Source organism: Chlorocebus sabaeus, chromosome 14, assembly GCF_047675955.1.
Source record: "Chlorocebus sabaeus isolate Y175 chromosome 14, mChlSab1.0.hap1, whole genome shotgun sequence".
In the NCBI taxonomy this organism is placed as follows: Eukaryota; Metazoa; Chordata; class Mammalia; order Primates; family Cercopithecidae; genus Chlorocebus; species Chlorocebus sabaeus.
This window is the reverse complement of record NC_132917.1, coordinates 5,221,727-5,249,628: the sequence shown is the minus strand read 5'-3', so window position 1 is coordinate 5,249,628 and position 27,902 is coordinate 5,221,727.

Below are 27,902 nucleotides of genomic sequence, written 5' to 3'. Positions count from 1 at the left end.
CCTTCTTGTGATGATGTGAGGTGATAGAGTGCCTACGTGAGGAGATGAAGCGAAGTGAATGATGTAGGCATTGTGATGCAGCATTAGGCTATGACGGACCTTCTGACCATATATCAGAAGGAGGATCATCTGCTTTGGGCGGTCCTGGATCATTGAACCATGGCGATGTTGATGGCTGGGTGTCAGGAGCGGACAATACCAATGACTAACGGTGGATAGCATGTGCAGCATGGGTACGCTGGACAAAGGGACGACGCATGTCCCAGGTGGAACAGAGGGGGATGGAACAAGATTTCATCATGCTACTCAGAACAGCATGTAATTTAAAACTTACAAATGGTTCATTTTTGGAATTTTTCTTTAATATTTTCCTATCACAGTGGACCATGGGTAGCTGAAACTGCAGAAAGTGAAACCGCAGAACCAGGAGGAGTCCTATATTCTTCCCATTATTATTGTTACACTGGTAAAAACACTAAACATAAGATCTGTCCTCTTAGAAATTTTAAGGAGAAAATACAATATGGTCAGCTACAGGCATGATGCTGTCTAGTAGATCTCTAGAAATCATTGAGCCCCTTCCACGTTCCAGGTTCTGTATTAGGTATTTTATTTATATTTCATTTAAATTCTATAATGCTTCTTCAAGGAAGAATTGAAAAGAGTACCTTATGTTTAGATTACCCAATTTCTAATTCTTGCTTTTGTCACACCGCCTATGTGCTTCAGAGGAAGAGCACTTTACCCATAGCTCATATCCTCAGGGATCTGCTGTTTAGCAAATGGTGTGCCATCCCATATCTACCATAATTGGTTCAGAGAAGAGCAAGTGATCGATTTTCTGGACAAGGAGATGTGATGGTTGGTTTCTTAACACTTTCCAGGAAATATGCTTTTTTATTAGTAAATGAAAGACACACGAAGAAATAGTCTTGTTATAGTATGCAGCTGTGAAGGATAGATGTGTCATAGAAAGTTTTCCATGTCAAGGGAATCTAAACTCAGGGAAAACAAACACACAGATGGTGGTGGTGGGGCGGGGGAGCTGAAACCATTCTGTTACAGTATGATTTCCCTCATTGTATAGAGAAGGAAATACTCATAATGGAGGTAATTTGCTCAAAATCAAACAGTGACAAAGCTGAGATTGCAAAGCATTTTTTTTCAGCTCCTAAATCCATGTTTCTTCCACTGCATATTGAAATAACTATTACTTTTTCAACTGGAAACAAATTTAGGAGAACAGGTGAAGAATTCCACAGCTGTCCTATTAGCATTTTGCTACCTCAAATTCAGGGCAGTGTAACTGAATTGCAGTACTGAGCTCTGCAATATAATTCTTCATGAAGGGCATACACTTCACAGGAAGAATTTTTAGAAAAAGTGGTTGAGATTTTTTTAGAGTCCCATTTCTGATAAGAAACAAAACTTAAAGCCAAAATTGTATAGGTGATGAATGTTTTGGCTGTATCCCAGTAATTATCACTCATCACTTTCATATAGGGATAAATCAGATAATGAAAATTCTGAGAAACTGCCCAGAATCTATAATGTGAATGGCCATTCATTTTCTTACTATTAAGATACATTTTACTTTGTCTGGTAAATGTAAAAAATATATCTTTTATAGTGATGTGGATCCATCTGTTGTCTCCCATGCTTTCAAATTTTTATTCATGGTATTCTGAAAAGTCGGACATTAATACTATCACTCCCTAGCGCTTTTCCCATGTTTCAAATTATGATACACATTTAGAAAACATAGCTAATTGCTGCACCAGAGACCCTTGCTTCACCCTGAAAAAGAGAATAAATGATATAACGCTACAATAAAATACTGTTTTTGTTACTGAAGCCAGTTAACAAAACATTCTAGCTTGAAAGAAGTTATTAATCATTCCCTCCCCGACCTCACTTCACTCCACCCCAATTCAGAGGCAGTAGTGGCTTAAGAGAAAGACCAAGTACATTACATTCTGGCACAGATTATAGCTCTGTCATACATAAATGGTGTACATGAAAGTTACTTAACCTTTGATATTTAATCAAAAATTATCAGGCATGCAAAGGAATGGGGAAGTACGACACATAATGAAGAAATAAATGAAGCAGGACCCAGGACTGACAGAAAAGTTAAAATTAGGTGACAGAGACACTAGATTTATTACAGTTGTATTCCACACTTTTAAAAAGTTGAAATAGGAGATATAAAAGGAACAGAATTGAGTATCTAGAGAGAACAGCTACAATGAAACAAAAAATACATTGGCTGAGATTACTGGTAGATTAGACATTTCAGACAAAAGAGCTAGAGAATGTGAAGAAATGGATAAAGACATTATCTAAAATGAAATGAAAAGAGACTTAAAAGAATGACATTTGTACCTGTAAGCTTTGGGCAAACTCCAAGTAGCCTAATAGATATATAATTGGTGCTGCTGAAGGAGAGGTGAGAGGAGAAAGACAGAAACATATATTTGAATAATTGGTGACAGAATATTTCCAAATTTATGACAATTGTCTACCCGCAGAACTAAGTAATTCAAGTTACCTCGGGATAAGACGTAGAAAACCACACTGGGGCACATTATCACCAAATTGCTCAAAATCAGTGAGAAAAACATCATCTTAAAAAATGAGAGGAACATGCAGTGTTTGGTTTTCTGTTCTCGTGAGAGTTTGCTGAGAATGATGCTTTCCAGCTTCATCCATGTCCCTGCAAAGGATAAGAACTCATCCTTTTTAATGGCTGCATAGTATTCCATGGTGTATATGTGCCACATTTTCTTTATCCAGTTTATCAGTGATGGACATTTGGGTTGGTATCAAATCTTTGCTGTTGTGAACAGTGCCGCAGTAAACATACATGTGGATGTGTCATGCTAGGGGAGGGACAGCATTAGCAGAAATACCTAATGTAGGCGATGGGCTGATGGGTGCAGCAAGCTACCATAGCACGTGTATACCTATGTAACAAAACTGCGCATTCTGCACATGTAACCCAGAACTTAAAGTATAATAATTTAAAAAATAGTATGTGTAATAGGGAATAAAAGTTAATATTTTTTAAAAAGTGAGAGAAACAAAGTTGCAGTAGAAACAAAAAACAAAGTCAAGATGGCAGCAGGTTTCTCATTAGAAACAAGGTACAAGGGAAAACGGTGGGGCAGCACCTATAAAGCGGGGGGAAGGAAAATCCTGTCAACCTAAAATTCTATACAGAACAACAGCACAAGTAATAAGAGTCTCAGAAAGAGGGGACAGAAAAAAAAAAACAAAACAAAACAAACAAACAAACAAAAACCAGAAAAGTATTTGAAGAAACTCAGGATTTTTCTTGAATAAAGACGCTTTGGTTTTTGGTCACTCTTTAGTTAAATTCCACACATCTAAAAAAGTTGATATTGACTTTTCCCCCTATGTTTCTCATTGCTTTTATAGAGGAAAAGGTTTTAAAATATCTTTGCACTGCTACTGGAATAGAGCTGTATTTTTGCTTTGTTGCCTACATAAAGAATCTGATTTTTACAAAGCTATAGTAATAACTAAATGTGCATTTGCAATAATAAGATATCTTTTAAATAGATTGCTGAAGGGGAGAAAAAAAATCTTTCTTAAGCTGTCATATGTGCTGTGAATAATGTACATATGCACAAAAGGGCAATTTGTGGTCTCCTTGGAGTTAAATGAAGAATTACTGGAATGAAGCCTGGTTTGGAATGTAACTTTTGCTCTCATATTGAGCTAGATTTGTTTACTTTGTGTGTGTGTGTGTGTGTGTGTGTGTGTGTGTGTGTGTGTGTGTGTTCTTATGGCCCTGATATCCGAATTTCCCATAGCAGTAGGGATTTCTTTTCCTTTTTCCATACTAATTAGAGTAAATTATTTTATAGAACTTACTGAATTGTGCTTTACTAGTGGTAGAATAAATCGTTGGAAATGTACAGCAATTTTATATATGAGATATAGAAATGGTGATTTTTTCTCAAGATCACATAACTTATTAGCAGAGTGAGAACTAGCATCTGATTTTTAATATCTAAATGTAGAACTTGATGGAGCTAATTTGTTATCATTATCTTTATGCATGCAATATGATTCTTATTACATCAAAATACTTGAGCTAATAGTAGCAGATTTTAGAATTTGAGAAAACATGACTATTTTTGTAATCCTTCTGAGTTTGTAATTTCTTACTATAGGTTTTAATGTTTCCAAATATTTAATATTTCCAAAGAGTCACATCTTTGTAGGTCCACAGTGTTTGAGCTAAAATAATGTTCTTGTTTTCTTTGTCCCTTGCCCAGGTGAAATCTTACATGACTTTAGAAGTGCCCTTAAATTTCAGGACAGGTGGTACCTCTTTCCTCAGGAGATTCTGGAATCCAGACGGCTGCTTACAGGTGAGAACACCAGGGCAGAGGTCTTGCACCTGCATTTGGGAACCTGTGGTAGACGCCCATCTTAAAACCCTATAGAGACTTCTCCCCTTTCAAAGCACTTGCCCTTGAGCTGATTTCTGCTTCTCTGATGTTGTCAGCCTTCCCCAGGCAAATGTTGCCCAGCTCTGGATTTGGAGAAATTTTATTGTTTTTAATTAATCAAGGACAAACATGTCCTTGTTTTTGCTTGTTTATTCAGTGATTCCAAAGGGGAGAAACTCATGATTAATGTAACTTATTGACTCTGTTCAATTAAAACCAACGAGCAGCAGAGGTGAAAAAGAAAGGCATTGCCTCCCAGGAAGACAAATAATAATTCTTACTTATGATTAAACTTAAGAAGAATTATAATGTTGTAGAAAGTCTGCGTAAGATAATAGTTTTATCAGCATTCAAGTGACACTAAGAGGCCTGGTTCTCACGACTGAAAATAAAAGGATAATAAAACTTCCAACTGCTTACTACTAGTTGGATACATTGAATCTTCTACTGATCCTTTTGGATAATCCCCCAAAGGAAGTTTCCTTCTTCATAAAGGTCTGGTGGGTCATCAACATCTCTTGTAGGAGAAAATGCGTGAGGGCTGACTCGATAGAAGTTTTAATTCCAATGACCTGGGGAGCGCCCCTGCCAGCCCCATAGAAAACCTCCCAGTAATTATGAATTACAAGCAGGCTGAGAACTGCGGAAGCCAGTGTTTACTGAAAGAGGCAGTCTTTAATAACGACAACAAGATAAGTCAGTCAGATAAACACTTGAATTTTAGTTTATCAATTTTTTTCCATAACTATGAAGCACTCAGTAAGTACCAGACTCAATGCACGACTGAGACAGAATCTGTGAACAAGACAGACATTGTCCCTAACTAATGGACTTTGGTTTTTACTGGCTTGGCGGTGTTTGGCAATGCCCTAGCTTCAGTTTAATTATGTATAGAGATGACGATATTCATCATATAAGATTGTGTGGGGATTAAGCTATCTAACGTGTGCAAAATGCCTGGTGTAAAAAGGAACTCTATGAAACACAACCCCCACCGTTCCCATACACACATGTATATAATTGCAGCTTTTGCTGTACTTATATAGCCAACTATGCGAATATATCTAATTAGAATTGGTAACCAAGAGAAGGTCCGATTTAACAGGTAGAAAACCTGCTGATTTGGAGACAGATAAAGTTAGGAACATAGAGATTCGCATTGTCATTCTAGTTTGGGCATAACAATAATAAAATATGTTTATCAAATGCGCCTGCTGTGGAAGGCGCTTTATATACATTGTCTTAATTCTCAAATCAGCCTCACAAGTTAGATATTATTACAATGACTGCGATGATGAAACTGAATCTCGGAGACTGGGTAACCTGTGTCAGGGTATGTGGGATATGTAGTTAGCTAAAGAGAGAACTGGACTCACAAGCTAGTTCTCCAGGACTCCAGAGTCTGTGCGCACGGAGCAGCACCGTGTTGCCTCCAAGTTGTAAAGTGTTGAGCTAGCAATTCCTCCTCTGTGGCTTGGGTTCCCAGCTGCCAAGTCAGAAAATAATATCTCCCCAACATTATCTATTTAATGTGTAGAGAGCTCAATGTAACACACATTACATGAAAGTTGTAATGTGCTTTAGAAATGCAAGTTTTTCGAAAGACTGCCTTTTTTTCTTTTTAATTTTTAAAAAATTGTTTGTGACAGGATCTGACTCTGTCACCCAGGGTGGATCTGCCGGTCTCAAGTGATCTTCCCACCTCAGCCTCATGGGTAGCTGGGACTCCAGGTGTATGCCAGCACACCTGGCTAGTTTTTAAATATTTCGTAGAGACAGGGTTTCTCTGTGTTGCCCAGGCTGGTCTTGAACTCCTATACTCAAGCAGTCTTCCCCTGTCAGCCTCCCAAAGTGCTGGGACTGCAGGCATAAGCCACCACGGCTTATTACTTTGTAATTTTTCTTTTTCCGTCAGGTTGTGATCTCCCAACCACAGTTGAATCCACAATTTGATTAATTTAACGACAAACAGTTCCTCCAAAGTAACCTCTATGATGGTGAGAGACAATTTTCGGGTTCAGTGTTAACATTTGGACAAAACAGCATTCTGGACTTTAGTATTTCCCCTTCTGAGGAAGAGAAATCCATTTGCTGAAATTGATTCATTTCAACTCTGAAGATGACGTTTCTCATTAAGGTAGATTTATCAATGCAGAAACATGGCTAATAGCACTTCGCAGAAACATGGCATTGAGAAGCTCGCCATGGGAAACGCCCCACCAGGGAGGCAAGGTCTAGCAGAGCTTCAAATCCTGTGGCTCTGAGGCTCATCTCGGGGACCTGCAGCCTGCTGCCCCTACCCCGGATCAGGCAGAGATGGGAAGAGTTTCCCTCCATGCTGCAGGCAGCAGGGTGCTTCATCCAGTACTTTATTTTCAGGAAGGCGACTAGAGCTTGACACCTTATCTGTTTTTTGTGTTTCTCTTCCCGCGTTTTAAAGGCAATACATTTCTCATTGCTTCAAATCATTTTTTTTTTTAAATTAGGTAGTAAAGAAAGAATGAAACTACTTTATTTGGTAAATCTTATTCATTCATTGATTCATTAAAATTTTATGGAGGTCTTTTGTCTCTGATGCTATATGAGGTGCTCTGAAATGCTTTGGTCTTGTAAGATAGAAGTTCTCAATGATATATTTACCTCAACAATTAAGCTGTCCTGGATGAAAAGCTTAACCTTGTATAGGGCGGTAATTGGCTTTCCACAATATGGTGCTGTTGATTTCTCAGGAAACAGTAAATAGAGGCAAAGAAAGCCCGTCTGGCTTGTAAAGCTCTGTGCTTCTGTCTAGTAAACTCTGATTACTCACAAGCATCCACAGGGCTATTAATCTCACATCAAATGGAGAAATTAACTCCAGGAAAAGCAAGCTAAACCCTCACCCCCAAAACCCTCAAAACTCCAAGTCAAAATGAGCACTGAGTATTCAATGTTTTATGAAGAAATCGCAGGAAATTAAAGCAGCCTGAAGCTCATGAATCAGAGGAGACCAAATATGAATGCTGTTTGGTGGGATGGCTGGGTGCCGGGCTGTACATGTATTCCTAGGGCCTGAAGTCAGAGCGGCAGCTGGAATGAAATCTGCCAGAAAGCCCGGGTGAGTGGAGTCTAATTGGGGTAAATCACCCTTTGCCCACTCCAGTCTTCAGAAGGCTGACGAAAAAGAAGAAAATAATATTAAAGCAATCTCCCTTGAATGCTTACTATTTCCAGGGCCATGCATGACTTGTGTTTCCAGACATAATGTGCCAAACTGCATACTCAATGCCAAAACTGCTGAATAGATTTTCTTGTAGTGAACATTTCCTTCTTTCCTCTTTCTGGTTATCCTTAAGAACACTGGGGATGCATGAGTCCTGGTGTGAAAAACAAACAGGGAATATAATGGCTGCTGTTGTACTGCTCCTGACAGGCTGCGGGTCAGGAGCCAGCACACCCAGGTTATGGTCCCATTGGCTGCATCCTGGAGTTTGTAGCTTCGGAGGTTCATTTGCCTTCTTTGAGTTTCATATTCCTTATCTGATGAATCAGATTAGATCAGATCTGTTCCCAGCCTTGCAGTCTAAGGGCTTGCAGGTGAAATAAAGTTCATTCTCATGCTATTTTCAATATTTCAAGAGGTCTGAGAAATAGCTGAAATAGAATAAGATTGCAAAGAGAAGTAAACAGCATGTTATCTTTGCTTTTGCCTAGAATGTTTGTAGCTCAATGAAAGAAACACTATATCTGGTAGTCCCCTACTATATATTAAGCACTTTATATATAAATGAAATAAAATTCTCATGAGAGTCGCCATTTTACAAATAAGGAGTTTGAGGCCAAGAGAGGTGAAGTGACTCACTGAAGACTGGTGCCTGGCCAGCTCCTGCCTGTGCTGGGGGCACAGGGTTACTGGTGGAGGATACAGGGCCATCTGGGGAGTGGGCAGGAGCTGAGATTTCCTGATCTGGCCCCTGGACTGAGTCTCCCAAGCTTATCACCGCATACATCTTAGGCTCAGAAGAAGCTGAAGTTGGCAGCTATCTCCTTTTTAAAAAGAATTATAAATCCAAATTATTACTTAATAAGTTCTGTTTGCTTCATAAGTAAACGTTATCATGCCATGAGCGTTCGGGAGCATGAGAGGATAACAGATTCTTGGGCTGATAAGATCACATCATCCAAACTGAATGATTTCTAAGATTCATTATCTTCATGTCTGGCTCTGAGATTCCAGAATTCCATGATTCTGGTCAAAGTCAGCCAAGCATGGAGTTGTTCCCTCAATTCCAATACATTCTGATTTCTTTTGCTGTCTTTTCCCCTGGGATTCTACTTCGAGGCTGTGATGCTTTGAAAGTTGTTAATTTAAGTGACAAATGATGGCATAACCAGGGAATACATATTCGAATATATTAAGTACACTACTTTTCCCAGCAAAGTAAATTTTGTCTCTAATCAAGCAAGGTTTTTTTCCAAAAGAAAAAACAAGTCATTGATGCCACTGATGATGATGAAGGCTAAGCTGTACCAGAGTTTAATTTTGAGGTGTTGGTACCTTGAATTTACCAATTCAGAGATGTGTCAAGTTACGCTGAAGTTAAATTTAGTTTGTCTTACTTTGATGTACCTTTAACTTCAGTAACAGTATGTATTAAAACTGAGGTTCAGAGAACTCAGATTTCCTTCTCAGACTTCCTTGAGAAGATGACACTTCAAAAACGTGATTAGGCTGGGCGCGGTGGCTCACGCCTGTAATCCCAGCACTTTGGGAAGCCGAGGCGGGCGGATCACGAGGTCAGGAGATCGAGACCATCCTGGCTAACACGGTGAAACCCCGTCTCTACTAAAAAATACAAAAAAATTAGCCGGGCGTGGTGGCGGCGCCTGTAGTCCCAGCTATGCAGGAGGCTGAGGCAGGAGAATGGCGTGAAACCGGGAGGTGGAGCTTGCAGTGAGCGGAGATCACGCCACTGCACTCTAGCCTGGGTGACAGAGCGAGACTCTGTTTCAAAAAAAAAAGTGATTAAAATACATAAAAGTTGCCAATTCTTACTCCTAAGGGTGGGGGAGTGCAAAAGGGTGAGGATTTTCTTGTATTCAGTGAATCAACTTGAATTTGTAAGCTCTGTTTTCCACGGCTTGGAACTGGATATCATTCTAATGTTAGAGACCATCCAGTGCAGGGTACAAGACACTGCTGGAACAGGCTAAGAGCCAGCACGAACAAGGCAGCCAGACACAACCATGGGGTGCACATCTAGAGTGGAAATTGTTCAGGTGTCAACCGTGAAGGGTCATTAATTTTTGTGTTGCCATTCAGAGTCTACAACTAGAGAGTTTCCAAAACACAGAAATGAATTTGTGTTTTAAGTGTTAGTATTTTCCTTCTGAACCCCAAATAACACTTTGCAGGATTCTATCTGTTCTCATGCTGCTGATAAAGACATATCCTAGACTGGGCAATTTACAAAAGAAAGAGGTTTAATGCAGTCACAGTTCCACGTGGCTGGGGATGCCTCAGAATCATGTCAGAAGATAAAACACACGTCTCATTTGGTGGCAGACAAGAGAAGAGGGCTTGTTCAAGGACACTCCCATTTTTAAAACCATCAGATCTCATGAGACTTATTCACTATCATGAGAACAGCAAGGGAAAGACCTGCCCCCATGATTCAATTATGTCCCATCAGTTCCCTCCCACAACACATAGGAAGTCAAGATGAGATTCGGGTGGGGACACAGCCAACCCATACCAAAGATCAGTTTTGAAATATAGACCCTTTCTGCAGGGAAACATACATGTAGCTTAAACATAGTGATTTAAAGTGGAACAGAAGAAAACCTGAATTATCACTGTCCAAGCCCAGGAGGACTCTGGGCCTGAAGGTGAAACCAGAACAAAAAGACAGAACTTTGGGTCAAGGTAAGAAGCACCAAGAACCGGGGAGATGTAGTGACGTATCTTTTCAATGAAACTTGAGAATTTTTCAAAGTTAAGCAGCAGGATCGTTTGCATTTCTATACAAGAAGACATTTGTGGGTCCTGTCCTAAGTGAAGTAACTTAGGAATGGAAAACCAAACATCGTATATTCTCACTCGTAAGTGAGAGCTCGGCTCCAATTTCTCATTTTCTAATGTCACTGATCATTTTTCTCTAAACCACAAACAGCAAAAGTATTGCCTACATTCATTGTGATGAAATGTAAATTCCTCCAGCAGTAAGCGGACAGAATCTTTTTCTTGCCTGAGGCACTTTACCTTCCCTCTTAGCTATAAGATCAGAAGAGGATGTTGATTGGAGCGAAGGTGGAAGGAATCACAGCTGGTGGTGAAGAGAACATCTTGCCACGAAGCTGACCAAACAAGGCAAGGTAGGCAGACAGTAAAGGTTGAACACATGATGGTCACAGCCTGGAGAACAAATAGATTTCAAGCCCTCTATTAATTTGCTCTCTCTTACGGTGCATTGCCTAGAACAGATGAGCCTCAGTCTGTGGCAGTTGCAAGATAAAGACCTGAAGTAGGCACCATGGCGTGGTCCATTGCTCAAGGAGATATAATGGGAAAGGGGGATTGCCCGAAGTATCAGCAGGGCTGTCTTCGGCTGGCACTTGTTGTTCAGCAGTAGCTTTCACATTGATGGAATCCGGTGAGTTTGGGCAGTTTAATGAAAAAGCTAAGGATGGGCAATTACCATTCCTCCTACATCAAGAAACCTTTAAGCACTCCTGAAACCCAGGTACTTGATTTAAGTTATTTTCTCAGAAGCTATATTGGCTTTACACAAATTCATTAAGTAATTAATACCCCCTAAAGTTCATAATTTGGTGTGTCTCCACACATGGGTGTAAAGTGTAGAAAGAAAGATTAAGTTAGGCCTGAAGTATTGACTTCTCTGTCCTTGGAGACAGCTAGCTCCCTCTGCTGACCTGGTGCTCAATAAAAATACTACAATTTGTTTATGTGCACCAGGGTGTGGTAAGTTTGGGAAATCATGTCTTTCACGACCAGCAAGGGCAGGCATTGAGAAATCCTGGTCACTGATGGGTATGCAGTTTGTGGTCATGGGACTGAGAAAGCTAAGATTCCTGGCACTTGCCAAGACTGAATAGATTTGTGCCTTCAGCACTCAAGGCTCTCATCAGAGACAGAATGCCATATAATCTATCTGTCAGGCAGAAAATGAACTCCTTCTCCATGTTTTGCTGACAATATGTTATTTTCTCTCTGCCATTCTAGAGGCTTATGTTCCTCTTTGAGCTAACTTTTCTGCAGGTTTTCTTTCTTGCGTGTAATGTTAGCAAATTTGAATATGCTTTCATCAAAGAGTCTCATTCACAGGGTAGATCTATGTATGCAAGGTTTATCTCCTGAAATGGATCAGTATGAATTAGATGTGGGTGGGAGAAGCTGATAAGAAAATGCTCTCAGTTGGGGGAAACGTGGCTGCTAAAAAGCTTCCAAACCAATTTACTCCAGTAACCCAAGCTCTTGCCCACATGATAGCTGGGACCAACACCCCTGATTTCAGAAAAAGACATGTATATTCAGGAACACAGCAGCATATAGGATGTGATCTATATCTAAAATTAATGCTGGAAGTGAATAGTTAGATCTTGATACTGAGGACATTGATGAAGCAACTGCAAATACATCTTCTAAGTACAGAGAAATCAATGAGAAGTTGGTTTCGTCTTTTAATCTGCACCTCACACTGGGATGCATTGTGGAGTCACTCTTGAAGCTGACAAGAATTAGAGCAGTTCTATGAATTACTAATAACTAACCACGATCAAAGTGGGGGTGATTTGGAATATAATTTGTCCCTCTTAGGGAGAAATTTTATAAATATTCTGGATAAAGACATCTATGTAATAGAAAAGATGTTTTAATTAACTTTCATATATGCTATTTGATTCTAAAATTCTTGCTATTCAACAAAGTACAGGGAGAAATTTAATAAAGACTGGCATATTTTATATATATATCCTTTTAAAGCATTTTAAAACTATTTGATATGAAGACAAGGCATTTTTCTGTTTCTGTCAGAAGCAATAATAAAAAGTGTTTAAATTTAAATTTATAATTCAGAAAGCTTTATAAGATACCCAGATATGATAACTATTTCCAGTTATAGAAACTTAGGACTCGGGCATAATGTGCATTGCCCAAATTAAAGAAAACAGTGCTGAGAGGGGTCTGTATTAGAGCTCTCCAGAGAAAGCAAACCAACAGGATGTACAAATACATGGAGCTATAGAGAAAGAAATCTATTGTAAGGGATGGGCTTGTGCACTTATGGAGGCTGAGAAGTCCGTGGTCTGCCATCTGCAAACCGGAGGCCCGGGAAAGCCAGTGGTGGAGTTCTTGTCTAAACCCAGAGTTCTGAGAACCAGCAATGCTGAAGCCCAAAGACAAGAGAAGATGGATGTCCCAGCTCAGGGCGAGAATTTACTCTTCTACAGATTTTTATTCTATTCCAGCCCTTGATGTATTTTACAATGCCTACCTGTATTGGCAAGGTCAATGGTCTTTATTCCATTTACTCATAAAAATACCAGTCTCTTTCAGAAACACCGTCACAGGCACCTTCAGGAATAATGTCTTCCCAGCTATCTGGGCATCCCATGGTCCAGTCAAGTTGACACATAGAGCTGACCATCCCAGGGCCCTTGCCACCCAAGTCACTTCCCAAGCTTCAGCAGGAAGGCAAACTGCTACGTGGTGTCCAGGGAATCCTTCCCACCAAGCCACTGCCCTCACAACTCTCCTGTGTCTTATTTACCGCCCTATTATTGCCTTCCTCATCTGCCATTTGAGAAAAAATACTATGTTTATTTGTGAAGAAATGTGTTCCTATTGAAAGAGCTCTAGACTCTCTTTTTGTGCTGTGTTGAACAGAGGCCTAGCTATGTATGTGCACCTGGAGGAGCAATGCAAGCTGACATCTTCACATTGAATGGACCCATCTCAGTCACATGTCTCTGGCCTGGATAATGCAGCTCAAGTAATGCCTGACTCACACTTGGCATAAACAGCCAGTGTGGCATGAAGAGCTCCATGAGCTGGCGTGAACAGCTTCAAAAAGTCTTCAGCTCCACTCCAAGGAGGTTGGTACCAGCGATCTCCCTGACTCTGTGGAGAAGATGAGGAGGAAGTGCACCTTGGAGCTCTGCCCTTGCCTCTGAGGAGGCATCCACGTGATGGGAGTGTCCCTCAGAGTGGACCCAGAGCCCGCACCTTCTGAACAATGTCTCCATTAGCTTATCATCCTCTCATGACCTGCCTGTCCTCCACTGGCCTTAAGCACATTAGAAGGCATTGTTTCATTAAGGGGATTTTTTAAAATAGAAGAGCAGGCACCAGCTCATGTGCTGATATAAATTATAAAATATAAAATCAGGACACAATGGAAGACCAGAACAAGTTCCACATAATCTTTCGCCTTTGCCAGCCATATCAAGCCACATTAGATTGCCTTGTATATAGTTGATGACAAACACCCGTATGTAGTCTATGATTTGCTGTGGAAGTACCCCGTGCTAGACCCTCTGAGGTTGAGGGGCAGGTTTGGGGTCAGCCAGCAAGACTCAGTTCTGTGGTCTCATCATTTGTTCAGTTTGGCCAGGAGCTGTCTTACATGGATCAGTGTCCTTGTAAAAATATCTTTTTACATAATTCAAGGAATCACTCCTGCATAAATAAATGTATAACGCTCTTCCTGTCTGTAAAGATTTTATAATTTATTGTCAGAGATGAAGACAAATTCCCAAATTTAAAAAAATGCAAGTATCCCAGAGGAAAAACATCCTAAGAACGATTCAAAACCACCACCACAACAAAAATACTCAGAAGCAAGCGAGGTTATGCTCAGCTTAAGGCTCCAGAACACCTTTTTGGATTGAGGAGGCACTGGTGGGAAGGAAGGACACAGCCTCCCGAGACGGTGCTGAGGCCGTGGTCAGAGGCTTTTCAGAGCAGACACGATGTGAGCAGAGGTTCAGAGGACAGGCAGGCTTGGGAGGAGCTCCACAAACACAACGTCTCTGCCTCTGGTTTGGCTCAAGACCTGCAAATATCTAAGGATAAAATGGGAGGGCAACCGGGGAAGTTGGAACAGGAGAGCCTTGGATGTCTGCTTGGGGGGTGTTTGCTTTTCAAGTGTTTGGGGTAAAGATGAATGCTATGGTTTGAATGTGTCGGCCACAGTTCATTTGTGGGAAACTTAATCTCCAGTGCAACAGTGCTGAGAAGTGGGGCCCTTAAGAGGAGAGGAGGCTTCGAGGGCTGTGCCTCGTCAATGGACCAATGTGATTGCAGGAGTCAATTCCTGATAAAAGTGAGTTTGGCTGCCTCTTGCCTGCACTTGCCCTCGGAGTGCTTGTTTGCCCATTTGTCCTCTCCCATGAGATGATGCAGCAGAAGGCCCCGCCGGGTGCCAGCACCTTGATCTTGCACTGCCCAGCCTGCAGGACCATGAGGACTGGGTTTCTGTTCTTTGTTAATTACTCAGTCTGTGACGTTCTGTTGTGGCAGCACAAAACGGACTAAGATACTGAAATAAAGATTCTTGTTAATGGAAGGTTTAGAGAGCAAATGAAATGTCTTCCAGTAAACAAAAGTCAATACTTTTTTTTGAGTTAACAATAAAAGTATGTGTGTTTGCCATACTGACCTCCCCCACTTTTCAGGCTTGTTGTGACTGACCTCAGCTAGAAAGGGAAGCATGAGCTTACAATCTTAGTGTCTGCAGATATTGGGACATGTCCACATAATAGACCCATCTTACAGCTTTGATGGACTTGCCAACTAGAGAATGAACCAGATATATGGTTCATCCTCCTCACAGGCCCTGGGCAGTCAGGGAGAAATGTGGAATTCTAGTTCCTTGCTGTGTGGCTGTTCATAAATGTTCCATGTTCACTGGACTTCAAATTCCACATTCATAAATAAGAGCATGAAACACGTCATTGAAGCTTCTCTTAGGCTGAGAATTGACAATGTTAATAAAAAAGTTACACATGTCAGTGTTATCAGACTTTAAAAATTTTAACAAAACTTAACAAATAAAAAATAAATTTAACTATGTTTTAATTTAATTGTTGACTCAATTTTTAGCAAACATTTTGTGAGAATGTGCTATTGGCCAGACAATGTGTTAAAAATGAAATATAAAGACAATGAAACTATTTCCTGCTTTTCTTCCACAGAAGAGAAGCAGGCAAACAAATGTATTAGAAGCATGATAGGTATTACCACGAATTTATATAAAAGGTATAATAAAGGCCAAGGAGAGATGATAATTTTTACCTTTCTCTTCCTTAATATTTAAGGTTTTCTAAACACCTTTCAAGTCCTGCCGTAGAAAGTAGAGGCTGCTACTGAGAAGTTGACAGATAATATTAGTGATTTTAAAAGTAGCAACTAATGCAGCTACACAATATTTCAGCTAAATGTAACTAGTGATTTTTTTCCCTTCAAATTTCTGATTATCTTTCATCTTCCCAGCTCTCTATGTACAAGTTGAAATGCTCCAGCAACGAACTTCCTAGTCGTCAAATACGAGGCCCTCATGTCAGGCGTTTTGCTGACTTTTCCTTTTTTGGACAGGCCACATTTAAATGCTGTCTGGAGATGTGAACATCCATAAAATTCTGTTCTCTGTGTATGTTTAAGGCCCAATCAAAGTAGACTTTTTTTTTTTTTAAGCTTTCTATGTTTGTACTTTTAATTTAACATTAGTGGGACATCTGCCAAGCTAATACAGGCACTTTTCCATGCACTGGAAAACCCAATTAGGACTTGTTCTGAGTTTGATTATCAGTCAGAAACATGCATACAGAAATATTCATTAGAGAGCTACTGAGAGCTGTGATAAAACAGCAGACGGCTGAATTATAGCATTGCTGTCACTCTCCCGCAACACAGTTTCCATTGGCTTCATAAAAGACAAGCAACTGAATATCCTCGTGTGACGCGATGCCCATTGGAAGTGCGTTCCATTATGAGGAGCATTGTTCTGACTCTCTGTAGAATGTTAGTGAGCATCTCATGACATGATATTGCAGACAAATGATAAGCTGCAGCACTGACTACAGCCGTGTGAGGCTGTGTTGATTCGCAGCTCTCTGACAGGCATTCTGCATGCTTTAGTTGTGGACTCTGCAGACCGTCCATGTCCATATGCTACCCAGAGGCAGGTGTGGGTTTACCACCTGGTGTTCTTTATGGAGCCCCTTCAGTGTGATCTCTTTCTACCCTCCTGCCTCAGGATTTGCAATCCTCACCATGAATTTAGCCTACAGATGAATATGTTATTGTCATTAACTTTGGGTTTGACATGATTTGTTGGAGTAGTCCCAGACATTCTAAGAGGACTCTGAGAGACGGAAAGAAAAGGACTATTATTTTTTTGGTGGGGATGAGAAGCAGGAAGATGAAATGGAGTGAAAGATTCAGGGGCTGCCTAGGATGAGGTTTCTGGGAGATGGGTATGGGAGCCCTGGGCATTTTAGGGCCAGCATGAGGACCCTGAGGGAGTGCAGGAGAAAGGGTACACCAGGAAGGGAAAGTCAGTGAGTGCTTTAGACTTGCCTTCCCCAGGAACATTTTCGTGACCTGGGTTTTAAGGTTATTCATGATGCTTTTCTGAATTTTTTTTATTTTTGGAATACAGTGATTTGGCAATAATAAAGAGAAGTTGTCTGATTCAGCACACTAAACTAAAGCCTCCACCCAAATGGTAGAAAGGCTACTTTTTTTTTTTTTTTTTGGTCTCACTGAATGTTGGGTTTATAAAGTAGCCTGAGTATTTCTTACTGGCTTCTTAATTGTCTTCTGCTCCCAATCTGGCTCCCAGGCAACTGAGCATGTGAGGGAATGGCACCGACTTCCTCAAAGCAATCAGAAGAGTAAGCCTCCTTGCTGTCACTGAGCAGTCATCTAACAAGATCAAAGTCTTCTGAGCAGTTTATTTGAAAGGCATTTGGGTAATTTAGCTTCTAATGGCTTCAATATGTTTGCTATCATAAACTTAAATATGTTATATTTTTTAAATGAAATAAAAGGATAATAAAAGGATAAATACATTTTGTTGTTTCATTAAAAAATGGCCATTTCCTGCATAGTATGAGAAATGAAATTAAAAGATACAACTTGCAATACAGTGCAACAGAGTCTCTAAAATGATTAACTATTTGAGAAACAACTGTAGTGAAAAGACAGAATTTGTATTTTCTGTAGGAAGTAAATCAGTCTCCAATTATTAGTGTAATCTTTCCCAGGTGGTGAATAGAAATAATGAAGGGCCTTGTGAGATTTCCAAATAATCAATATTGTGATAGGGTTACATTCACGAACTTTAACTACCTCAGCAGGACTCAAGACATTTTATAATAATTTAAGTGCTAAACCATATTGCTAGCATATATAGTAATGGTAAAACGCTTTCCTCTAGATAGATAGTGAAACTTTTGTATTAAAGAAAAGGCATTTGACGTGATGCATTTGCTTTGTTTGTATAGCAGGAGTGCTCTATATAACTTAAAATGTCTTTATATTCTCTTTTGGAAAGACAAAAAAGATGAGGCACTATTTTTAAAATTTAAATTAAATTATATTTTATTATTAGTATTATTTTTTCCAAGATAGCAGCATAGGGTTTGAGTTTCTCTAGGGAAAGAATCTTCCTCCTTGCCTTGTCATTGTTTAGGCAACATTTTGTATTTCTTAAAGGTATGTTGGCCTATCCCATTGTGTCTGCAAGTATTTGTCCCACTAAAATCTGGAGTAAAAGGTGAATAAAGTGGAATTTCTGTGAAGAACGTAGAAGTTCCTAATGTTGACCATCAGAGATCGTTCAGCCTCTTCATTAAGAGACGGAAATTTGAAAGTGATAACAAGTGGAATAGGAAACACTCTGTCATTCTGGTACCTGCTCAGGTGTTTGGGAGTGGGTTTGAGGTCCACGAGGCTGCTCTGCAGGGAGGACACACGGCCTCTACTCCAGGGAGCAGGCTGAGACTGACTCCTTCCCTGAACTCGTAGGAGAATTCAAAATGAGATTGAATCGACTGTGTGCATTTTAAAATGCATTAACTCAATCTCACGTTGCTCTTTTTGACTTTTATCATTTTAAATACATCTTTAGTAAAATCTCACATTTTCAACTTAGTCTTGGATGGGAATTAAGGGAAAAGGTACGCATTTCTGCCAAACTAGAGCACTGGTTCTCAACTGGGGAAGAAGAGACATTAGTAAGGTCTAGAGACATTTCTGCTTGTCCTGTCCAGAAGAGGAGGATGGGTGGTATATAGTGGGTTGAACAACAAAGAATTATCCAGCCTCAAATGTCAATAGCACCAAGGGTGAGAACCCCGGTCTAGAGTGCTGAACAAAAGAGCGTTATTTGCTGAATTCAGCCTGTTTTTCGTTGATGATAGCAGTAGTTAGTAAGGGATCCCCAAGGAGAAAGTAAATTTTAAGAGATGAGTACAGATCTTTCTTGTCTGAATGTTTTTTTCCATGTGGTCTTGCTATAAAATATGGGCATATAAATGAATTTTTTACAAGGTTATAAAGTCTTTTAAGAACAGCCTGGATGTAAAGGTATTTTGAGCCTGGTTATTTAACAGTAATCTTACCAGCTTTCAAAGAGTTGGTTTCACTATTGTACAGGTAGAAACTAAATTAATAAAGTTGTTCTTATTGAGATTCAGGGAGGATACGTTGGACATTGCTCTGTGTCAGTGTATGTGCTAAGTACTTTATAGATAATCTCATGCAAGTCTCCAAACAAACCTTCAAAATAAGAAGTCATTTTTCTTTTAGTAAGAGAGGGAAACAGAGACTCAGACTAACTAATTTTTCCAGGGTCTTGAAGCTTGAGCATATAGATCTGAACTATCCCTTTCTCTGTCCCCCCATGTTTCATCACAACCCCATGGTCACTGGTATTATTAATTCCAGTTGTGACCTTGAAATCCCACAGAACATCTACCATCCCTTCCATCTTCTGCATATAGGACAGCTAATAAGTTGAAGTCCAGGCTGAACACTCCAATTGTCTCTATTAAGTCTTAGAGTCAGACAGTCGCTCCTTTATCCAGCCTCATTTCCTCCTCATGAAGCTCTCTTCTGGCCATGCCCCTCCTATAATGGGAAACCACATGGGTACCATGCCCCATCTGAGGCCAGAGTGTGGGGTCCCGCAGAGTCCACAAGGAATATTATGTCCCTCAATGAGCAGACAATGTGCTTTTATTACCAAAGACTACTGATTCTGGAAGCCAAGTTATTAATGATGCTCCTGGTCTTTGATGACCTCAAAATATCTAAAGTGCTGCTAAATAAAGCTGTCACACACACACACACGCACACAATTTAACAATAATTAGATTTTTATACATTTATAAGTATATAAAATACTTTGTTTTATTTCTAAAATAATCTTTGCCTTTCTAGCCCATTTTTATTGTATATATTTAAGGTGTATAGTATGATATTTTGATACACACGCTAAGAGTTAAATGATTACTACTGTCAAGCAAATTAATGTATCCATTATCTCACTCCCTTAGCGAGTTTTCAGCACACAATATAATGATATTCTTAATTATAATTCACATACCCCGCAGCAGATCTCTAGACCTATTCATCCCATATAGCTGCAAGTCTGCACCCAATGACTTACATCATCCATTTTCTCCCCCTCCTCACACCTGGTAATACTATTGTTTTCTCCATTTTTTGTGTCCAACTTTTTTTAAAAAATCGTGTATGCTTGAGATGACACAGTACTTTCTTGTATATCACTGGCTTATTTCACTTAGCACAATGTCCTGTCAATGCTGTAGCAATGACAGGATCTACTTGTTAAGGTTGTATAATATTCCATGGTATATATATACACCATGATTTTTTTATTCACCTATAGATGTACACTTAGGTTGTTTCCATATCTTGGCTATTGTGAGTAATGCTGCAGTGAATGTGGGGGTGTATATGTCTCTACGAGGTGCCGATTTTACTTCCTTTGAGTGTATGCCCAGAAAACGAACGGTTGGACCTTATGAGAGTTCTATTTATAGTTTTTTGGGATATCTCCATCCTGTTTTCCATAAAGGCTGCACCAATTTACGTTCGCACCAACAGTGTAAAAGGACTTCCTTTTCTCTACACCCTCTCCAAAACCTGTTAGCTTTCAGCTTTTTAAGCCCCATCATCTGAATACATAAGAGCTAGTATCTCGTCCTGGTTTTGATTTGTATTTCTCTGATGATCAGTGATGCTAAGCACATTTGCATATATCTGTAAGTCATTTTAATGTCTTCTTTAGAAAAATGCCTATTTGGATCCTTGGTTCATTTTTTAATCAGGTTGTTGTTTTTTTCCTATTAAGTGGTGGGAATTCCTTTTATATTTTCGTTATTAGTCCTTTATCAGATATACCATTTGCAAAATTTTTTTCTCTCAATCCATAGGCTGCCTTTTTGTTTACAATTTTTTCCTTTGCTTTGAAGAAGTTTTTTAGTTTGATATGGTTCCACTTATTTATTTTCATTTTTGCTGCCTGAGTTTTTGGTGTTATACCCCAAAAATCATAATTAAGGACATTTTCCCTTATGTTTTATTCTAGGAGTTTTATGATTTCAGGTCTTATGCTTAGGTCTTTATTCCACTTTGAGTTGATTTTTGTGTATGATGTAAAATAAGGGTCCAATTTTATTCTTTTCCATATGGATAGCCAGTTTCCAGTTTTCCCAACAGCATTTATTGAAGAGACTGCCTTTTCGCTGTTGTGTCTTCTTAGTAGGCTTGTCAAAAATTAGTTGACTATATATTCTTGGGTTTATTTCTGTGCTCTCTACTCTTCCATAGGTCTATGTGTTTGTTTTTATTTCAGTACCATACTGTTTTGGTTAATATAGCTTTTAAATATAATTTGAAATTAGAAAGTGGGAGATCTCCAACTTTGTTTTACTTTCTCAGGATTTCTTTGGTTATTTTGTAATTCCACATACAGTTAAAAATTTTCTTTTCTGGCAGGGCATGGTGGCTCATGCCTGTGAGATAGAGCCAGGTGGATCACCTGTTGGAAGTTTCAGCACCAATCTGACCAACATGGTGAAACCCTGTCTTTACTGAAAATACAGAAATTTATCCAGGCATGGTGGCGCATGCCTGTAACCCCATCTACTTAGGAGGCTGAGGTAGGAGAATTGCTTGAACCTGGGAGATGGAGGTTGAGGTGTGCAAACCATAATTATGGTGGTTAAAAAGAAATGATTTATTCAGAAATTGTTGATGGAGAGGAAAAATACAATATTTAGGAATTACTATTGATGTTTTATTTAGAATACTCAATTAGAAAGAACATGATTCATTTTATCTAGTTAAAGCAAAAAAAAAAAAAACAAAACACAAAGTTTATTAAACAACATAAGTTAGTACTTGGAATCTCCAGGAGAACCAGAATCTGAATTCACAAACAATATCCACTACACCAGAGAGGTTCCTCTCCTGGAAACACCCCTGCCCCAGCTTCTTGGCACACATGCCAGTTAGGATTGGATGTCATAAGCTCAGCATGGCACCCCTGGAAAACTGACAGCCTCTGCCAGAACTTTGCAGAAGGACCAGTTTTTTTCTTGTGTGGCTTGTGTGTGCTCTGAACTCACGCAGGAGGGCATGAGTGATAGCTTCTGTGTGATTCGATTACACCCTATACTTAAGGGAGTCTGGGTGTCTCACTTGGGAAGACCAAACCTATATGAAATTACCAAAATCTTGGAAGAAGTTTCAATCCTATTGAGACCACAAATAATAAATGCCAGAGTGACCTTAGAGTTTTTTAAGCCCCAGCTTGATATCACATCTAGTATCTACTACTACTTATTGTGTTTCCTTATAGAAATCATTTAACTACCACAAATCTCATGCTTCTCATCTATAAAGCAGGAATAGTGACATATCACCTGCAAAGAATCATGGCAGAAATTATCAGTAATGCTGATTACATGGCAAGTGCTTGCCCAGCATGTGTTGACTCATCATCCATCCCACCTACTTTATCTTTTGGGGAAATACGGAGGCTTGCCATCACTTCCAAAGTGCTTTGGCAGACGTCCTCCAAATTACCAGGGAATTTGGATGTCCACCACCACCACCAGAAATAATAATTTTATTGGTTTATAAATATCTGTTTTTTGTTTATTTGATTGTTTTAGTTCCCCGATGGTTTAATGTGCACCAATGTTGAGCACTACTGGCTTCTTGTCTCTGTTCTACCTACCCATCAGCTTTTCTTAACTGGGGTTCTGGAAAAGAATTGAACCATATAAAACACAACTTAAATGATCACTGTCTTAATTTTCCCAAAGATGATATATAGAAAAGAATATCTAGTACCTGTAAATATGTGAATTCATTACTTACAAAGGATATCTCAGGGTAGGAGAATGAATTCTTTAGTGGAGAGAGATGATGTTTATAATTATTGAAAGATACGTCAAGGACCAGTGGTGAGTTGGTAGCCTGACTCCCCAGTGGAGGGAAAAAAGGCCCTGAGTGGTTGCATCTGCTGCTTTCTGTGGTATAAATGCTCCCATCATGACTGATTTCAACCTACCAACTATTTATGAACTGGCTCACAAAATTTCCGAGTAGTTAAAAATTAGCATTGACAAGCTGGTCTCCCAAATTGACAGGACTTGCCTCCAGTGCACCATATATTTTTTTGAGAAATTTGTTGATTAAGTCTACAGATAACATGCCAAGAAACTAGTTTTTGAAGCCATTTTGCTGTGGCTACTCTAAAAGCATCTAAGGTATATGATTCGTACCCATTTCGTCTGGAAAAAGGCAGCTGGACCAGCTCTTAAGATCTCTTCCAAGCCTGTAATACCATAACCATCACCTGGAGAGGAGTGGGTTACTGGGTCTAGACAAAAAGAAGCCCTAAAATTATGCATAAAGAGTCTTAAAAATAATTCTGTACATCACAGGGTGGGGAAAACCAAACCTAAAAATTAGAGGATATAATACTACTTCTGTTTCTAAAATCCTAATTCAAAGCAAGGAATAGTGTACAGAGTAGAAACAGCTGCAACTTCCTCCCCTTTAACTTAACACCCACATTCAATAGACTGAATAGTTTATTTAAGTTCCTCAGAACATATGGTGAACTCTTGAATCACCCCCATGCAAATATAGATGGTACAAGAAGTTGAAGATCTGAAAAAGTATTACATGACACTAAAAATAGGGATTAAAAATCACGTGCCTTGAAAAATTAACATGCCATATGAACAATATAGAACTTTGAGAATGTTCAGCTTCAGAAAAAAGTAGACCCCAGAATGCATAATTATCTTCTTTAAGTAATTGTTGTGAATGAGCCTAAGGACTGTAGAAATGGTCACGAACACCTGGAAATGTTTGTGTTTAAACATAAGGATGGGCTTTTCTGGAACTTCGTTGGAAGGTGGCAAGCATTCTGGCAGAGACTGGAAAACATTTGGTGATATTGTAGAAAGGATTTGGGTATTACATGAGAGGAGGCTACACTGAATGGCTTCTTAGAACCTTACCAATTCTAATGTTTCACAATGTTGTTAGTCATGAAACACATAAATGAATCAGCTGACATTAGGTAGGAAGTTTTTATTTCCCTGCGAACACAAATTGTGGGTGAGATTTGAGCAGATGACCTTAATTACTTGCTTTATAGGTGCCTTTGACCCGAAGGGCAGTTTTCATCACCACCCAGTGGGGGAGGGAAGCCCATGTGCCATGACAGCCCTTAGGGGAGGGGGAAGTGTGCCCTAAGCAAGAGCCAGCCTCACAGTGTGGAAGAGCCAGCCTCACAGAGCTCCTACCTCAAACTCCACACCACAGAAATACTCTACTCAAGTACTGTTAGAAGAAAGACACATGAGCACACATGTTTATTGTAGCAAAATTCATAATTGGAAAAATATGGAACCAACCTAAATGCCCATCAACCAACGAGTGGATAAATATGTGATATATGATATGTATATATCATACACACACACACACTCAATGGAATACTACTCAGCCATGAAATGAAATGAAATGAAATGAAATGAAATGAAATGAAATAATTGCCTTTGCAGCAACTTGGATGGATAGAATGGAGCTGGAAGTCATTATTCTAAGTGAAGTCTCTCAGGAATGAAAAACCAAATATAGTATGTTCTCACTTATAAGTGGGAGCTAAGCTATGAGGATGCAAAGGCATAAAAGTGATACAACGGACTTTGGGGACTTGGGGGGAAGTGTGGGAGGGAGGTAAGGGATAAAATACTACATATTGGGTTCAGTGTACACTGCTGTGGTGATTAAGTTCTTCAAAATCTCAGATATCACCACTAAAGAACTTTACCATGTAATCAAAAACCACACATGCCCCCCAAAAATTGAAATAAAATTTTAAAACAGCATGTAGGATTTTTAAACCACCATTTGTAAATGGGAGTGAGGCACTCACCTGTGCTCCTCCACGTGGATGTGTGGACTCATGGCCATCTGTGGTTTGTATTCCCAAAGGAAGAAGTTGCCGGGTCAGGAACAGGAGGAGAGCTCATACAACTCTCTGTTCTGATGACTCTTCCTGGACTATTCCTGAACTTGGCCAGTTTTCTTGAGCATGAAAACATTCCAAGACCACCCGCAGGCATAGTTAATGAAATGGAGATATACTGATGGATGCTTTCATCTCTTTAGAAAGGCTTCATGCCACTGGGGCTCAGTGGATCTTGCAATGGCTTTCCAAGTGTTACCAGATATTTTACTTCAACAAATTAGTAGCATTTGGAATCATAAGACAGTAACAAGGGACCCTCCCTAAACCAGTTGACTTCTTCTCCAACCCCACAGCATTGCACAGAGAGGAGAGTTCAGTTTGGTAAGTTTTATCTTTCAGGTAAGTATGACATCATTGTGACTAGAATTTAGCTAAAAGGGGGGAATATTGAATGGAGTAGGTATCTGTGTGAAAGAGCTGCCCAGATATTGTGAAGTAGGCATTCCGATAGCTACTGTTCTTAGTCTATTTGTTTGTTTGTTTGTTTGTTTATTCTGATGGAGTCTTGCTCTGTTGCCTAGGCTGGAGTGCAGTGGAACCATCTCAGCTCATTGCAACCTCTGCCTCCCCCGGTCCAAGTGATTCTCCTGCCTCAGCCTCCCGAGTAGTTGGGATTATAGGTGCGCCACCAGGCCCGGCTAATTTTTTTGTATTTTTAACAGAGACGGGGTTTCACCATGTTGTCCAGCCTGGTTTTGAACTCCTGACCTAAAGTGATCTGCCTCCCTCGGCCTCACAAAGTGCTGGGATTACAGGCGTGAGCCACCGTGCCTGGCCCCTATTAGTTGAAATCTGCCACACATCTCATTCCAGGTAAAAGTGATCACTGGGCATCCTCACAGAACTGTCCTCTTCTCTCACTGTCTTTGGTAAGTTCACACCACAGTTCCCTTTAATCCTTCTCTGTCGTGGCATCTTCTTAGGTTTGTTTATGGCCCATTATTTTTGCCTATGTTACCTCCGTAAACTAACTTTGGTATCGTGCCATTTCTTTGTGTTAAAACGTTTTCTCTCTGGAAGGACTGTATCAGTATACAAATATGTAGCATGGGAGGGATAATGCATTCGGGAGGTCAACAGCAGTTTATCACGGCACGTTTACACTGCACTTCCAAAAGCCTGGGTAGACGGCCGGGTGCGGTGGCTCACGCCTGTAATCCCAGCACTTCGGGAGGCTGAGGAGGGCGGATCACGAGGTCAGGAGATCGAGACCATCTTGGCTAACATGGTGAAACCCCGTCTCTACTAAAAATACAAAAAATTAGCCGGGCGTGGTGGCGGTGCCTGTGGTCCCAGCTACTCGGGAGGCTGAGGCAGGAGAATGGCGGGAACCCGGGAGGCGGAGCTTGCAGTGAGCCAAGATGGCGCCGCTCACTCCAGCCTGGGTCACAGAGCGAGAGCCCATCTCAACAACAAAACACAACAAAAAACAAAAAGACTTGGTTGTCGGTGTAGGTACCACTCACTGGCAAGTTAGAAGGGATGTGGATCTTCTGTCTTGGTTTTTATTTAAGCTTTTCTGCTCTACTCTGGTTTTAATTTTCTTTCTTTTTTGTTTTTGTTTTTTTGTTTTGTTTTGTTTTTTAATGCTGGGGTTCCTCCCAATACTTTACTTTAAAAGAAAGTCTTGTTTTTATGTTTGTTTAATAAAAATACAATTTTTTTGGTTAGATTAGCCAGCCTCAGAATGTTGTACTGGAACACTGAATCCCATGGCTCAAAAAGGTGACCTCTAACGTTTCACAGGATAAATTAGAAAAAATAACGTTTAGAGATGGGAGTGAGGGATTTGCTGTATCCTGCGGTGAGTTGATGGTAGAGCCAAGACCAATATGCCTGCCACCTTATTCCTAAATATTGGGTTGAGTTGGATATTTTCAGGACTCAAGCACACTCTAGACACAATGTCCTGAAGATGGGTAATCTCTGAATTTTGACTTAATGCTCCTTGCAAAAAAAAAATGTGAATAAGTCATCATTTTAATATATTATGATTAGTATAAAGTGGAAGTATGTACACTTTCCTAGGGAAAGATCAGGACAGATACAGCTCAGTAGAGGTATGAGTGGGAGGTAGTCCAGGAGCACTCATTAGCTGGAATTTTAAGCTGGAATTTTAAAGAATAAGATTTAACCAGACAGCCAATTAGTGAATCACTCTGTGTGTGTGTGTGTGTGTGTGTGTGTGTGTGTGTGTGTGTGTGTGTTGGGGTGGGAGAGGGAGGAAGAAAGATATTTCCAGCAAACGAATCAGAGCATGATAAACACTTTTAACATCACTTTTAAATTTAAACAGAATTAATCTTCAGCATTTAAGTGCAAGGTTTTTCTCTCTTTTTACCTTCAATGTTTGCATGGAATTTTTTCTTTGATTAGTATAATGAAAGAAGAATGGCATGAAATATATTTGATCCATTTGACTAGACCTAAATGAATGTCACTGCATCATACAACTAGAGTGTGGTGCAACAAACAACTTTCAGAAAATAAATTTTATCTATAGGAGATAAAAGAAAACTAACTTGAGAATCTCTTTAAAAATAAATAATAACAATTAAAAACTCTTTCTTCTTTCTTCTCCTTTTTTATCACAGAAAGAACACCTAAGTGGGAAAGTTTTCTGGATAAAGGAAATTTGCAAAACATCTGAAAAATCAAATAACAATATTGAAAAAATGAGCACTGTGAAAAGTTTGGGGCAAAAACCCAAAATGGGCTAAGTAAACTGCAGAACTGATACCTTCACTGGAAACATTTCATAATATTTGATTTTTATGTAAAAAACACATAAACAGTCAAGAAAAGGAAGAATATTTGTGCATATAAG